The sequence below is a fragment of the Etheostoma spectabile genome, chromosome 17 (assembly GCF_008692095.1).
Source record: "Etheostoma spectabile isolate EspeVRDwgs_2016 chromosome 17, UIUC_Espe_1.0, whole genome shotgun sequence".
Lineage (NCBI taxonomy): Eukaryota > Metazoa > Chordata > Actinopteri > Perciformes > Percidae > Etheostoma > Etheostoma spectabile.
The window spans coordinates 19,726,129-19,743,585 of NC_045749.1; the positions used below are offsets into that span (position 1 = coordinate 19,726,129).

The window sequence follows — 17,457 nt, forward strand, 5'->3', positions numbered from 1 at the left end:
CCGCTTTTTAAAATCAGTTTCTCCCTTTGCTATCAGCTGTCGTTGCAGGCAAAGAGTGCAACCCTCCACCCCCACGCCCCCTTCCACCTCCAGTCCTCTACTCCAGCTGACCGGTCCAGAGCCTCCTTCGGGCTCCTTTGTCGCCCCCCCCCGGTGTCTAGAGTCCATCGGGGGTTATGATGGTTGTCTACGCCTGTATACAAACTATTAGTATAACTTTAAGGTTTAGAAGTGGAGTTAATTTATATTTGAAAGTTGTAAGGCTCAGGATTTAATGTCATTTATGTATGAGTTTATTTGATTGAAATGTATTTACAATGTTTAGTCAATTTGCATATTTATGTTGCACAATTATTAGTTACATATTTACATGTTTATATTATTAGAATATTCTCTGATTCCCTCGTGTTTACCTTGGTCTAAGTTCTCGCTTCTGATTGGTTAGTTCAGTCACATGGAACGAGGAAGTGTTGTCATGTGTGTTCAGTAAAGTACGGTATTGAGAAAGTCATCCGTCTCCATCTCGCTGTCTATTCCTATAAAGAATGATCCACCACCACGTATGAAACCCTCACGTTACATGTAGTTATATAATAGTTTATAGCACATGTAAGGGTCTTAGCTTATGTAACTTGTAATGAGCGAGCAGGGGGGGTTGTCGTGTTTGCTTCTTTCACACATGCAACCTGGGAGTGTCATGGCCTGAGGAGGGCACTTCTGTAGTTACACTTGCTATGTTGAGTACACAGTGTGTTCACACGGAAGTATGACTAAATGCAGTGCACGTAAATGTTAATGTGCTGTATTTATATAGCGCTTTTCCAGTCTTAACAACTGCTCAAAGCGCTTTTACATCATACAGGAAACATTCACCATTCACACACATTCACACACTGTGGCCGGGGCTGCCGTACAAGGTGCCACCTGCTCATCAGATAAACACTCACACACATTCACACTCTGATGCGCAGCACCGGGGGCAACTCGGGGTTAAGTGTCTTGCCCAAGGACACTTCGACAATGACTGCAGGGGCAGGGATCAAACCACCAACCTTCCAATTGGCAGGCAACCGCTCTACCATTGAGCCACAGCCGCCCACTCTTTGGAGTACACTCCAAAGACTCAAACCGTTGTATGTGGTTCGCTGGACACTATTCGCCCTCAAGTAGTGTCGCCCTTTCTCTATTTTTGTTATTTCCACTAACCCCCAACCGGCCCGTCAGACACCGCCTACCAAGAGCCTGGGTCTGTCCGAGGTTTCTGCCTAAAAGGAAGTTTTTCCTTGCCACTGTTGCTTGCTCTGGAGGAAACTACTAGAACTGTTGGGTCCTTGTAAATTTGGGAATGTGGTCTAGATCTGTAAAGTGTCTTGAGATAACTCTTCTTATGAATTGATACTATGAATAAAATTGAAAATTGAATTGAACGGTCGGCATCTTTGCTACGGAGCAGGAGTGACGGGACCATCAGCGCATAGTCAAACTTGTGAAAATGGCGAGGAAGCTGCAGCAGTTGCGATTGAAATGACAAAAACCAAAATGGGTGTTGGTAATACTCCACCCTGTTACAATTTACCATTAAAAAGAATGGAAAAAAATAAACACTTCAGTGACTAACCATGCGATTAAATAACATAAACTGTTGAAATGTACGCACAAGTAAGTACATAACTCTACAGTATACTACATAAAACGCACTTATGTAGGTATCTGAATTAAAACACACTACACAACAACAACAAAAAATATCTCACTATCACACTCAATATCTCAGAGTGTGATGTTACCAATTCATATTCATGATGGAAGACAGCATGATGGCACAGATAGATAGAAATATTGTAAAATTGACTTCTATTGCACTTTGATCAGCGAGAAAATTACATAACTGAAAAAAACACTTCACAGTGTAAATGGATTTCTGTATGTACTAAATAACCTTCTGTGAATATGAACTTGATCCACCGTGGGTGTTATTCGATTGAAGGCCAGTTAATGGTTTGACAATCAGCAGTTTGCTATGTGAGTTTTTCAACATGCAACAACATCATCAGTGTCCAAATTGCGGGTGCGTTAGTTGCAAAATTGTGTACCGTGCCATAATGACATGATGATGAGTCTTGAAAATGATGCTAACAGCAGAGCACTGCCAAAGAGACAAAGATCAATAGCACAGATAGGAAGTAAAAGACAAGTGTGAGAGACAGAAACGGTACATCAAGGGGGCAAAAAATGCTTCTAATTCAGTTCACTTTTGCAATTTTTATATCTTCACTTAGACTCCCCCTACCAAGATCCTGGGTCTGTCCCAGGTGTCTACCTAAAAGGACGTTTTTCCTCGCCACTGTCGCACTGTTGCTTGCTCTGGAGGGAACAACCAGAACTGTTGGGTCTTTGTAAATTATAGGGTGGTCTAGACCTACTCTATCTGTAAAGTGTCTTGAGATAACTCTTGTTATGATTTGATACTATAAAAAAATTGAATTGAATTGTTTTGTCTCATGCACATCACTTTGCTGCTTTGCTTTCCTTGAAATAAGTACTAAATATTACAAAACTAACTCACGTGATAAGTCAAAGGTACCATATCATGCTCATTTTCAGGTTCATACTAGTATTTTGGGTTTCTACTAGAACATGTGAACAGTATATGCTTTAATGTTGAAAAACACTTTTCTCATAAGTCAGTCTAAATATACCTGTATTCACCCTTTGCCTGATGTTTTATCTCTAAAAAGAAATCTTCCTACCAGCACCTGAAAGACTAACATTATTATTATATCTTGTGTTTTAATCTGTACAAATGTACAATGTGTACAAAGCTAGTCTTGTCCTTGTTGCAAAAAGCCAAAAAGGCACCAATGTGACGCGTACATGCTGAGGTAAACTGACCGATTTTTTAACAAACTATATATCGTATGTTTGCAACTGCTTTCTGGTGTTCGGAGTGAGGTTATCGTACTGGTACCATGTATTGTTTATGATTTTTTAAGGCGTCTTTGATGGTCATGACCGAAAGAACGAGATCCAGGGTACAAGCGGCCAAAATGGTTTTCCTCAGGAGGGGGGCTGGTCTCCCTTAGAAATAGGGTGAGAAGCTCAGTCATCCGAGAGGAGCTTGGAGTAGAGCCGCTGCTCCTTCAAGTCAAAAGGAGCCAGTTGAGGTGGTTCGGGCATCTGGTGAGGATGCCTCCTGGGTTCCTCCCTAGGGAGGTGTTCCAGGCACGTCCAGCTGGGAGGAGGCCCCGGGGAAGACCCAGGACTAGGTGGAGGGATTATATCTCCAACCTGGCCTGGGAACACCTCGGGATCCCCCAATCGGAGCTGGTTAATGTGGCTCGGGAAAGGGAAGTTTGGGCTCCCCTGCTGGAGCTGCTGCCCCCGCGACCCGATACCGGCTAAGCGGATGAAGATTGATGGAAGGAGGGGGTCTTTTCAGGTCTTTTCAGTTAAATAAAGGCAGGGCAAGGCTTGACCAGCTGCTGTTTTCCTATACCATTTATACTGGGATTTTCCCCGGACAGAATAATAACTATTACATATAGTAATATGAACAACTAGACTTAGACTCCTCTTTATTAATCCTTTTGGGATGACTTTTGCAAGAAAACTAAACTTTCCAGCAGCAGTTTTTAGCGAGAAGAATGCAGTATAAAGAGAAAAAAAGAGCAAGACAGTATAAATATAACAGTAATAATAATAACAATACAAAACCTTTGAATTAGACTAGAAAACAAGTATGCTGAAAAGCTGAATTTCCACTTTTTAACATTTCCCTACTTCACCTTCTTACACATTTTGACCAGCAATTCAGTGTGACAGCTTTTCAAAAAATACTCCACTTTTATTTGATACATTATTGGTATTATCGACATTCCAATGAAATTCCTACTAATTAAAACCATTCCCACTTTTCCAACCGTTCTCACTACTTCCCCTTCTTTTTACGTAATTATGCCAAGAGTCTAGTTTAGCTTTAGCAATTGACTTCTTTGGTGTTCACAAGCATTTTCTGCAGGAAATCCATTTTCTAGTAGAAAATACCCAGTGTGAATCAATTTATTTTCTTTGTGAATTAGATAATTCGCGGCGGACCACCTGGTACCCTAGGTAGTATGTAGAATATATGTCTCATTTGATTAATAAATCCTTTTTACAAATCTCTCTTCTACAATCAGACTATAAAAGTGTCTTTGAGCATTTATGGTGTAGGACAGGTGTTGATTGACATTGGATTAGCTTTGATTGAACCTGTGATATCTTTTTGGTTGGTCCCCCAGTTATTTGTAATTAAACTGCTCAATGAAAAGGACACACCGTTTACACAAAACTCAAATTTAGCATTGAAATTAATTAATCCTAATTAATTAATCTTCTGTCGCAAAAAAGCAATTGTAACATTTCCTCCCATTGGCTCATTTCCAGTGGTTACAAAGCTCACACGAATGAAAGACATTACACTCTTCATGCAGGATAATGAAGATCCTTGGAGAGAGAGAAAGAGAGAGAGAGCGAAAGAGAGGGCGAGAGCATATGGGCCGGCCCCACTGGGAGCGACCTGGGGAGTCGCAGCCTTTTGAAGTGGTAATTTGCCCGAACCCGAGGGAGGGTCCCCAAATTGAAATGTCTTTTGACGACGGCAGACAGCCACTGGTGTCATCTGATTGAGCCACCTTTGGGGAGAAAGAGACAGAGACACAATGGAAGAGATTGACACATGTATACACACAAAGATAGTGAGAGTAATATGGATAGAAAGAGTCATGGCACTGGGTACTTTTATTGCATCTCACTGAAATCTGTTAAAAGAGGGACAAAGTTATCATGGCGGGCACTTACCAGCTTCCAGAAATTTTCATGGTTTTACCCCCACCCGGTAAAATTTTAAAACTTGCAACCAAACATGAAAACGTTCAACCAGCATAGTGTTTGTCTCTAGGTAGATGGGGAAAAAAAAACAGTTACCCTATTTTGGGGAGGGGAGACAAAAAAAAATTTGTCAATACAAAAAAGGACCCCTTTTTTTGCCCACCCGTTGGTCAGGACGGTTAAAGCCCGGGGGAAACAAGAAGAGAAGGGGGGTTTGCGGGAGGGTTCAAAAAATTTGAATGACTATGGAGTCATGATGAAGTTGTCGGGGTTTTCCATTAAGTCCCCGGGCGAAAAAAGAGTTCCTACGCAGGGCGGGAGAGCAGAGCAGACCCCTTTAAAAAAACTTACTTTTGAAAATAAAAAAGGCCATTTTTTTAAATTTTAAAAGGGGTTTAAACCAACCCCTTTACATACTTCCCCATCTCAAAAATGTGGGGGCTAAGGCAATTTTGTTTCCCTTTGGTTTGGATTTTTCCCTTTTGGGGTCCATAAATCATTTTCCCCTTTTTCCCTTTTTTCATCACGGGGATTGTTTTATAGTTAATTAAATATTATTGAAAAATAAAAGACATTTAATATCGTTTACAGGTTTTGGGAAAGGGATATTTTTTAGTTTTTAAGCTAAAGTTGGTTAAGATCAAACGTATCCCAAATCAGTTTACACCCCAAACAGTACCCCCACACTGAGGATGTAAAAAGGGGGCCTTTAAAAAAACTCAACTTGCCATTCAAAAAAACCCTTTTCTTTACCCTTTTTCCCCTTCATTCCTTTTAATTTGCACATTAAATGATTTAATGTACTTACCCCGCAATATTTTTTCTTGATCATGGAAACCCCCTTTTAAAAATGCCTTTTTTTATTTTTGCTTACTTTCAGTCTCCCATTTCTTTTGCTGGTTTACTTTTTTTGTGTGTTTTTTGCGGGTTATTGAAGAAAATGCCGCTGTTTGTTTTAACAAAAGGCCCCCCGTTGTGAGATGAATAAAGTAAAATTTCTAATTTTAAAAAAAAATTTTTACTTTTTGGTGCGTCCTGAGGTTTTTTTAAGATAAACCCTTTCATTTTAAAAAGAAAGGGCAACTAACCCCTTTTAAAAGTGCGGGGAAGGTTTTTTTTGTTTAAAGTGTGGGGCTTCAAAAAGAGCCTTTTTTTGAGTTTTTAAATCATTTTTAAACCCTCTGAAGCAAAATTTGGGCCGTGCCTTTTTAAAAGGTGAAACCCCAACCCCGGGGCCATGGAAAGTTTGAAAAATTTAAGTTATTTCATCTGGTTTGTTACATTTCCCCTTTAAAATTTTTCCCCAATTTGGGGGTGTTGATTTTGAATTTTGAAGTAATGCATTTGGGGGGAAGCCTTTTTCTGTTCACAGAAGGTTCCCTTTAGGGGTAGTACTGAAGAGGGCAAGAATTCAGGTGGAAAAAAAACCAGGAAATGACAAGGGGGGAAGACGGGTTTTTAAAAACCTAGAGGAAAAAGCCGAGACAAAAAAAAACGGACTTCAAAATAAAACAAGGGGGAAAAACAACAGCAGACACAAAGGGGAAACCCAAGGGCAGGGGGCAACAACCCCCTGAAAAGGGGGGAAAAAATGACACAAAGAAAAAGCCTGGGAGGAAACACAAGAAGGGATGGAAAAAAAGGCAAAAAAAACGAGAACCCTGACGGGGGATTCTTTCCTAACCCCCAAACCCTCCCCACCCCGTCCAAAAAAATGTTTTTGTGGGCGGAGTGGGACGGTTCCTTCCCCGTTTTTGGTCCCCCAGAGAGCCCCCGTGCACGGCGGGAAATGAAATGGTCCCCTTTTAAAACCCTTACCGTACAGGTACACCGGGGAAAAAGGGACCTTTTAAAATAAATCAAAAAAAAATGTGATGTTCCCGAAAATGGGTGGTTTGGGGCTCCCCCATCCATGGCGCTCACCGTCTTTTTCTTGGCGTGTTTGGGGTTTGGGGGGACGGCATCAGGGGTTTGGATCCCGGGGATTTGGGTCTGCTAGCCAAACCCCAGTTTTCAGTTGCGTCTCTTTTTAAATTCCCCCAAAAATACGGAGGGGTTTTTTTACAGACCATTTGATTTATGCAGTTAAGTTTCAGAAAGGGGGTAAATCCAACCCGGGCTCACCCCATGCTCCATATTAAAATATCTAGTATATTTCAATGTGGGAACTGAGTTATGACCGTATATGTCGAGTCTTAAACACCACCAGCAGCATTAAAAAAAATCCCTGTTAAAGTGCTCAATTAATCGCGAGTTAATTATGGATAATCGTGCGATTAACCCTTGTTTTGTCTTCAACTACCCTTGCTGACCTGCAAATTTTTGTTTTTCTGAGTCAAAATTTCAATTGACTTTTTCGACCCTTTTGTGTCTTTCCCCCGATGTTTTTGTCACTTTTTCGACTTTTTCTGAGCATTTGGAGAAAAAAAAAAGGTTCTTTTTCAAAAATGTTCAAAGCATTTTTATGACATTTTTCACTTTTTTAAATTGTTTTATCACTTTGTTTGGCCTTTTCTTTCACGTATTTGTCATTTTTTTGTAAACATTTTTTCACATTTTTGTCACTTTTATTAACACGTGTCTTTTTTTTTACATTTTTACTTCTTTTTTTTTTACATTTGTCACACACACAAATTCTTTTATCATTTTTTTTTTTCTCCAAATGCTATAAAATTGAAAACAAACAAACAAATTCAATGAAAGTAGTGAACTAAATATGTATTAAACTTGTGAGGAGCGTTGTTGGGAACCATCCATGTTTCACTTTTGGACAATTTGTTTGAAAGAAACCCAAATATCTGATATAGAAACTTTTTGGAAAGGGTTCAAATGACCCAAAGACACCTTCAGGGTTAAACACGTTTAAATATTTGAATTGATTGACAGGTTATGCTCTCATAGGTACATTTTATGTTCATTTTATATTACTTCAGCCTGCCCTGTCAAACACACATTATCTTATCTTATCTGAAATGGCTCAGAGGTAAGGAGAACTTTCAGCGTCTGCATGCTTGAACTCCCGAGCCTCCTGTTGGCAGCCAGGTGGCAGCGTGGTGACCCCACTCCCCCGAGGACCTGCCTCACCCCCTCCCACCCCCCGTGGCCTTATTCTGTCAGTCCCCCTGCCTGATGCAGATTGGCCCCTACACGAGGGGCTCAGGGAAGCCTCCCCCTTCCCTCCCTCCCTGTCTCCATCTGTTTTAACATATCCAGCATCCTGCACCAGAGCACAACTCAACAAGGAAAACGGAGGGAGGGGAAGTTAAGATTTTCTAACCTCTGAGACAAGGAAAAGGAAGAGAGACGTGGGCTCACATCCTCACAGAGGTGTGCAACAAAGCAGCATTTTCAAAATGAAAAGAATGTGAGAATAGAAAGAGGTCTTTGTATCTGAGTGGCCTTGGGCCAGTGTGGTTCACATAGAGAATGAAGGCAGTTATCTGTCATTGTTTAGTAGATCACACTGTAGTGAATGCAATACTTTGTTTTATACATATTGGGCATTCGATATCATTCAAACCATATCTCCGGGTGCAGCTTGAACCAAAAACAAGTTTCTGACGTGTTTATTGTAAATGAGTTTTAGATCTTTAGTGTCACATTCCAGCAGAAGTCACAAATACATCATTTCTAAAAAATGGCAAATGCTTATAGCAAATTGCTCATCTTTGAATTGTTGTTTATTGTTCATTATTTGTCATTAAATGTACTTTAAAGAATTCATATTTGCAAAGTGGCACTCATCAAAAAGTACAGCTGAGGCTCATGGGAATGCCATTATTTGCAGATATGTGGCCTTAAACCAAAATATTGAATACATTCAAATATTTTAACAGATGGACAGTGTATTTCACACTGGCCTGTAGTGTTTTGCTCAGAACAAGAGAAGAAGGAGTCATTTCTTTACAACGGTGCAACATGTTGGTGATCAGAGCCAAGGTTTGAGGCGGTTGCTCAGAAAGTAATTTAATTAGTAATTTACCCAGAATGCAAGGCAAATTTGTCTTTCTTGAGATAGGGAGCAAGTAGACAGCGTTGTGGGATGGAATCATTTACATGTCTATCAAGTCAGATAGACTAGGTTGATCTAAGGGCCCTGACACACTAACCGGGCTGACTGTTGGCCAGAAGAAGTGCCTCGGAACACACCGGAGCGATGCCAACTGCCGACGGTGATGAAGCTGTTAGGGCGAACGCGTCACGTGGGTCTGGTTTCGCCGAAAAATCAAAGCCAGACTGTTATGGCGTTTTTTTCAGAATACCATCTCATGTTTTACTAAAATAGTTCACCTAAGCGTGTTTCTGAAAACATTTTAAGGCCATGCAGTTGCTGAATCTGTCTTCATTTCAGATCGACAAGGGTCAGTTTAAAAGATTTCTGTCAGATTCCTCATTTCCGGGTCTGCACTCCACCAATCAGAATGGTCATTTGAGTCCGACTGCCAACCGACTGAGCACGTCAGAAAAACCGCTGGCCCCTCCGACGGACGATGGCGCGAAACCTAGACAAAGTCTCTCTTTGTAAAACTGGCCCCTGGTGATGACTCTATATACAATGTCATTACGATTCATCATGATTGAATATCTGTACAAAATATTGTGCTAATCCATCATGTAAACGTAGAGAGAGGATCTCACCAGAGTCATAAGAATTCACAGGAACACAGACATGTGCACCATATTCGACACAAAAAAACAAAAATGTCAAAGTCGTGTTGAGCCTAGAGGAAAAGCAGGAGATCAGCAAAGGCCAGGGGCGCATATACAGTATATACAGTGTAGGCAGTGTGGTTGCATGGGCCCCCCAACAATGTGTTGGGGGCTTTGTAAAATAGTCAGTAGCAATCTACAATAAAATGAAATGCCTATTCTACATAAACTAATATATTCAATGTCAATAAATCAAGAAACCATTCAATATGGGGTGGAAAAGGTCTACACAGTTGAGGTACAGTCAATTTTAGCATGAGGATACAGGGGGGGAAACTTAACCTAGAATTAATGTACGTACGCTGCTAGAATCCTTAAGAGACATTGCCAATTCAAGCCTAAAGGCAACTACAGGTGTTTGTTGCGTTCCAATTTGAGAACACGTCACACCCTCATCCTGTCAAACTGTCTTTTTCCTAAACCCTGTTTGGCCTTTGCTGTGCCGAGGGGACTCGCTGCTGCTCAGAGGCAGATATATTTAGATGAACAAGCAGCTTTTGTTGCCTTTGTTTCTGCTTACCTTTGCAAATTTTTCCCCCGCTCAATGAAACACTGCAAAAAAAGAAAAACAAGACCAGCTTTTAAAAGTTGCATGTTAAAGCGTACCCAGTAGTGCCTCGTGAGACGAGGAGGAGGAGAATCTGAGACTTGGATGCTGCGTTCGAGGACACTTGTTTTGTTCTTTGGCCATCTGCTTGGCAGAGTACAGAGGGGAGGATGCTGTACCTTAGATTACTGTATTGCTAACAGGAAACCCAGGTTGCCCATGACTACTGCCCACTCCACTAATCTGCCCCTGCTCATCGCACCATGATCTGAATAGTTCTGTGTTCATCTCGGCTCACATAGCGTCAGTATGGCTGTCTGACTCTACACTCACTGTAGAGTCCTACACTGTTCACTTATAAAACACATGTTGGTACATAAGTACATAACACACATATCTATACTTCCATTATACTGCATTCAAATACAGTTTGCCTCAATCTCAGTCTGCTGCCAGGCTGGGTTTGAAACCGCTGCCACCAAGTGGTGCTTTGGAGGATTTATATCTTATATCTGAAACAGCTCTGAGCTTGAATGTACCAATAATATCTTCTTATAATAATGTAGTCTCCATTCCACGAGGAAAGCCACTGTCTTTACACTCTTAAAAAGAAGACATATCAGTAGTTTAAACAGAGCTAATGCAGGAATCTTTAACTTTATATTCATTTAATTTCATTTGACAAGCACTTTAATAAGTGTATCTGTAAATAGGCCAGATTGGGGGTGACCTGTAGCTCACTATGTATTTTTTTATTTTATTTTTTTATTTGAACACATCCAATGACACAAATCTTGTAATGTGTGACCATCGTTGTTTTTTTTAAACCTTAAGAAAAAGGTCGAGAAAGAGAGAAAGAAAGAAAGAACATAAGAACACAAGAAAAGAACGAACAACTATCCATCACTATCAAATAATACAAATATCCTGTGTCGTGTACAATTTTATTTGCTTTTAACACATAACCATTTCACAAAAATATATAAAACACACAACATCATAAAAATACAAATGCAGAAAAGAAAAAAGGAAGCAGCTCTCCCTCCCCCCCCCCCCCCCCCCCACTGTGAACATACCTATACAGATTTACACATAGACATGTTACATATATGTTAGATATGTAACACATCTTTAAAAGTGCCCTGCCAAACCAGATCCTTTTTACTTGCATTGTTTGAAATGTGTTATGTCTATATGTGTGTGTGTTATGTGGTGAATATGAAGATGAACTGCTACCTCCTCTGTTAGCTAGCCACTGGAAAGAAATGAGGAGGAATCAGGCTAATTACAAAAGCATAGTATGTAATGAAATATGTGTGGCAGGGCACCTTTAAGGTGCAGCGGCTTTAATGGTAAGGCTATTTTGGACTTGGGTATTGTTTAATCTGGCAATCATATTTTCAAAGGCAACAGTCTTTGTTATAAATTTTAACCACTGTGTAATTTCTGGCTTGTGCCAACTCTTCCAGTGGCATAAAGTAAGCCTGGCCGCTACAATGAAAAACCTGTTTCTGCTAGTCGACCCAAAGAAATATTCTTACAAAACATGCCAGATTTAGCCAAAATGCTATTTTTCATCTGCAGTCCCTGGCCAGATGTTACAATAGGCTCCCTAAATAGCAAATAAACACAACATTGATCAAGATAAAAGCTTTTTTTTCACTTCAGCGTCTTACTTTCAGAGCCTTGCACGAACAAGCTCCTTCTTTTATATCTGACCTGATACAGCGTCACGCTTCTTCCCGGAGTCCGAGGTCACCCAGTCCAGTCAGATGTTGGTGGTGATGGTCTCCCACACTCATTATAAAACCAGAGGGGATCGATCTTTTTTGGCACCCGGGCTGTGGAATGCACCGGCGCTCTCTTTTCATTGTTCAGACTCTGTTGATTCTCTTAAAAAGCAATTGAAGACTTTGCCATTCAACCAGGCTTGTAGTTAGACAAATGGCTGTCTGATATATGTACCTATGTTTTTCTTGTATTCGTATGTCTTCTATTTATTCTATTTCAATTTATTTTGCAGCCCTTTGTGGGGTTTTTATCTGTGAAAAGCGCATGTAAATTACTTACTTATTCATTATCACAGTTATTCCACAAAGTAACTGTTCACCTGTAACAAAGTAAAACTTGTCTACATTGAGCATAACTTAACACCCAGATATAGAAACTGTCTGTAAAGATCTTAATCAGTTCACTTCAGTCACTTTATATCCCAAATGGGAAAGTTGATACGCAGTCGGGAGTGCAAGATAAAAGGGTGCCCGGGTAGCTCAGTTGGTAGCATGGGTGCCCATATATGGAGGTTTACTCCTCGATGCAGCGAGCCCAGGTTCGACTCTGACCCGCGGTCCTTTGCTGCATCTCATTCCCCCTCTCTCCCCTTCACTTCTTCAGCTGTCCTGTCAATAAAGTCCTAAAAATGCCCAAAAAGTCCTTTAACCCTTGTGTTGTCTTCCTGTCAAAATTGAAAATCAACACTTTAGTTGATGCTTTTTTATCAATGTTTTTTAGGCCTTTTCTTACGTATTTGTCCCTTTTTTCAATGTTGGTCACTTTTTTGACGTTTAACACTACGTAATACTAACTCATTAAGTTTAGTTTTACAGTTATTTTTGGAATTTATGGTCAATAAATCTCATTAATAGGGAATTATACCTAATGGTTGAGTTAGAAAAGCAGAAATGAGGAATTATTTAGACTAAAATTAAAGGAATATTGTATATGTTGATGGGTAATTACAGTCTCCAGTCTATGTCAACTCACAATACTCATACAATACTACACAATGCTATTTGGAAACCACTTCAATTTTTTTTTTTCAAAGACTATAAAATTGAATAAGACTAAAATTAATGAAAGAGCGTTGTGTGGAATAAATCATGTTATTTTGGAGTTATTAAAAAGAACGTTGATATAGGAAAATGGGTCAAAAAACACATTCAAACAACATACACACAAACTAAAAAAGAACAATACAAAGACATGAAGTGCAAAAATGTTACATGTGCAAATTAACCCTTGTGTTGTCTTCCTGTCAAAAGTTAAAAAATTAACACTTTTGTTGATGCTTTCTGTCAATTCTTTTACTTTTTCTTACCTTTTTGTCCCTTTTTTCAACACTATTGACGCTTTTTTTCAATGTTTGTCACTTTTTTTACATTTTTAACACTACAGAACACTAACACATAAACTTTAGTAATACAGTTATTTTTGGAATTTATGGTCAATAAATCTCATTTATAGGAAATTATACCTAATGGTTGAGTTAGAAAAGCAGAAATTAGGAATTATTTAGACTAAAATTAAAGGAGTATACGTTGATGGATAATCACAGACTGGAATATTTCAACTTACAATGCTATACAATACTATTTCAAAACCACTTTGATATGTTTTTCAAATGCTGTAAAATTGATGAAGACGCCCTAAAATGATTGAAAGTAGAGATTTGTACTTGCCAAAGAGCGTTGTGTAGAATCAATCATGTTATTTTGGGGAATTAAAAAGAACGTTGATGTATTAACTTTAGTTTTGCAGTTATTTTTGGAATTTATGGTCAATAAACCTCATTTATAGGCAATTATACCTAATGTTTGAGTTAGAAAAGCAGAAATTAGGATTTATTTTGACTATAATTAAAGGAATGGATGTTGATGGAGAATCATAGACTCAATACTATTTCAAAACCATTTGTTTTTCAAATGCTATAAAATTGAATAAGACATCGCAAAATTTATGACAGTAGAGATTTGTACTTGCCAAAGAGCGTTGTGTGGAATCAATCATGTTATTTTGGGTAGTTAAAATGAACATTGATATGGGAAAAGGGGTCAATTTGACCCGAGGACAACATGAGGGTTAAGCTGAGTTATTGCACATGGAACGAGGGAGTTTTTACTTATATTGCTCTTGAACCAGGGTATTCTAATGATGTTTGTCCATCAATGGCACCTGCTCGGCTTCTCCATTGCAGATTAGTCCCGCCTCTTGCGTGAGGCGAGCCGTGGCCGGTCGTCATAGCAGGAAACTGCCGTGACCTTACACGACACACACACAGATACCATGCAGTAGAAAAACGCCTTTACTGTAACTGATGGAGGTGTTAAAAACTCAGAGTGGGGGGCGGTTTGTGCAGGGCCTTGCAAAGTACTGGCTGGTCAATGACAGCCTTTAAGGGGGACTGTGGGATAACCCATGCCAACCACCTTCAAAATATGGCTTAGGTGTTTTTTGTCCCTGATGTTCAGGTGACCATGCTAAGCAACTGTCTTCCTGGTTCCATTATTAGATTCAAGATTCAAGGTTTCTTTATTGTCATACTACAGTACACTGCAGTACAAAATGACTTGCAAAGTTCACAGCTTCAAAAAAATACCACACAGAAACAATTTAAAAAAAACATGGAAAAGTAGATATATTAGTTACATGAATGCAAATAAACAAATTTTTATATGGGTGTGCAGAGCATGTAGACTGATAAGCCAGAGCATGTTCAGCCCAGAGATACTCAGCTTTTTCACTGGTTCATTGGGTGTGAGATGACCATCATGATGATCTATCTAAAAAGAGCTCCCTTTACTAAAATCTTTGATATGAGACTGCTAATCTCAACGCTGCAAACTCAAAAAGAGCAGTTTCATTTTTGCCTGGTTGCACTGTCCTTGACATGCCATAACACTCACTGCAATACACACTACATGGCCAGTGTGTGTGTGTGTGTGTGTGTGTGTGTGTGTGTGTGTGTATCAGTGTGTGTCAGTGTCTCACATGAGCACACCCTGAGAGTCCTTGTCTAGAGACCTTGAGGGATAAAAAGGCATGGGGGCCCCTGTTCTGGGAGAGAGAGAGAGAGCCAGAGATAGAGAGAGAGAGAGAGAGAGAGAGAGAAGGAGCAAAAAAACAAAACCCTGAAGAGATAAGAAACTTCTCCGCCGGCAGGAACGAGCCGTCCTGAACGTTTCCCTTCGACGTCTGCAGCATGTGCAGATAGGAGATAATATCTGTAACAAGTTCACTGTTAACCGGAGATATCTGACCATAACAAACAATGAACTTTACATAGGCATCCCATGCTGTGTGTATCAGTTTGTGTGTGTGTGTGTGTGTGTGTGTGTGTGTGTGTGTGGGGTGTCCACAGGTGGGTCGCCATGGCTCCAAACCAAGGAGGGAGGATAAGTGCTGAGTGAGCACCGACAACAGCTACTCTGTCTTTCTCAAACATCTTCAAGGTCCCCGTGGAAGGGATAAATGGCCGAGAGGAGGTGCCGTCCCAGGAGACACTCATCTGGACCTTTACAGGGTAAGTCCTCTTCATGTCTCCATTCATTCCAAAACTTCATTTCATTTCTAAAAGAGCGTTGGAAAGTAGAGAGAAGTCCGCCAACTAATACAGATAGGATCTGTGTTTTTTTTTTGCTCTTCTTCCATATTTCAAGCGATTTCAGTCAAACGACAAAATCCTATCTGACTTCTTTTGGACATGTAGACTATGTAACTGATGTTTTTTTTTTTTTCGTCCCTGTCATCCAGGAGCCGGCGCGCAGCGGACAGGGCAGCAGGACTCTTTGCACTCGCTGTTCCTTTTTCCTATGCATATACCTTTTTCAGATGTAACTTTAAAGAGGCATAGGGCATGGGAAAATGGGGCTGCAGAGGTATTCCACCTGGCCGTTTCATCATCTTCTCCGCGGGACAGCTGACCTCAAAGCGCACACACATACACACAAACACACACACACATTTTTTTTTGCTCCGGGCTTACTGTTTAGATGAAGACTGTGAAGCTAATAATGCCACACACCAGTGATTTTTATGTCTCTGTGATTCGCTTTTCTGTCATGTCATAACTCAAATTTTCTCATATTCATTCATGATGACATTGTGTGTGTTGATAAAGGTGATTTTTGCATTTTGCTACATCCTACATTGTTTATTTAAAACATCTGTTTGCTGTTGTTTGTTGTAAATAAAGAAATCTTGGCATTAAATTTGACTTTTATGCATTCTGCCTTTTTAACTGTAAGTTATGGGGTCTTTAAGTTCAGCAGGCTGACAGACAAGTTTGACATTTTCAACTTCTTACGTTCTTATTTTCAATTGCACGTAAAAGATTTAGGGTGGTGATACACTAGGCAACTTTTTGTGTTACTCTGATGGACACAGTGCCCAAGAAATTGCCTCAGTATTGCTGCTTTAACCCCAAAAAAACGAGACATTTTGAACTCAGTCGGACGTTTTCTTCACAATTGTTTGCAGCGTGTGTCATTTTGCATTGCCAAAACTGCCCACCAACAAATAACTCTACTAAAGCTTCCATTTCTTCTTATATGACTACTCTGTAGCTCATAGACAGTCTTAAATACATATAAATATCTATTTCGATCTTAATGAAAAGATCAAAACAAAGGGTAGTAGTGCAAAAAGTACTCAGATCTTTGAATTACAGTACCACAATGTCTGAAACCTCTATTAAAAGTTTTGCATTCAAAATACTACTTCAGTAAAAGTACAATATGAGCATTAAAATGCATGAAAAGGAAAAGTCTGCAGGCAATCTTCTTGCAAAAGGTTTTTGTCATTTTGCATTGTCAAAACTGCCCAGTGTGTAACCAACAAATAACTTAACGTCTACTAAAGCTTCCATTTCTTCTTATAGAACTACCTGTAGCTCATAGACAGTCTTAAATACATAAATATCTATTTCCCTCTTACTGAAAAGATCAAAACAAAGGGTAGTAGCGCAAAAAGTACTCAGATCTTTGAATAAAGTACCACAATATCGGAAACCTCATTAAAGTTTTGCATTCAAAATACTACTTCAGTAAAAGTACAATATGAGCATTAAAATGCATGAAAAGGAAAAGTCTGCAGGCAATCTTTTGCAAAAACGTTAAAAAAATTTTTAGATGGCTTTTTCATATTGAAATTTCATAGCGCATTTAAACATATAGCTGGGTAGCAACCCACGTAGCAGCACAAACAGGCACAAAAATTGAAAAACATCTTTAATATGATAACAATTTCAATGTGAAATAGCCATCTAAATAAAGGCGTTGACTTTTTGCAAGAAGACTGCCTTGGACTTTTGTTCTTTTTTGGGTAAAAGCTTTTTCTTGATAGATTAAACCTGAAAACACATTCCTGTCGATTTAGAGCAGATGACTGGGTTAGAGGAGAGATGTTCAACAGGGGGTCCGGGACCCTTAGGGGATCACCAGAGTCACTGCAGAGGGGCCTCAAAATGATTGTTTTCATCAAAATAAAATGTCTAAACATAAATCCAACACGTTATTGCCAAATAATTCCCCACTGATAATAGGCTTACTGGCAAG

The 17,457-nt window shown here is 39.6% G+C and overlaps 1 long non-coding RNA gene across 1 annotated transcript; it reads left to right on the plus strand.

The window, feature by feature from the left end:
- Positions 1-15,089: 15,089 nt before the first annotated feature.
- On the plus strand, positions 15,090-15,865 carry LOC116705150 (uncharacterized). Its single transcript, XR_004335860.1, has 2 exons — positions 15,090-15,425; positions 15,656-15,865. It is a non-coding gene; the product is annotated as an uncharacterized LOC116705150 (long non-coding RNA).
- Positions 15,866-17,457: the final 1,592 nt, after the last annotated feature.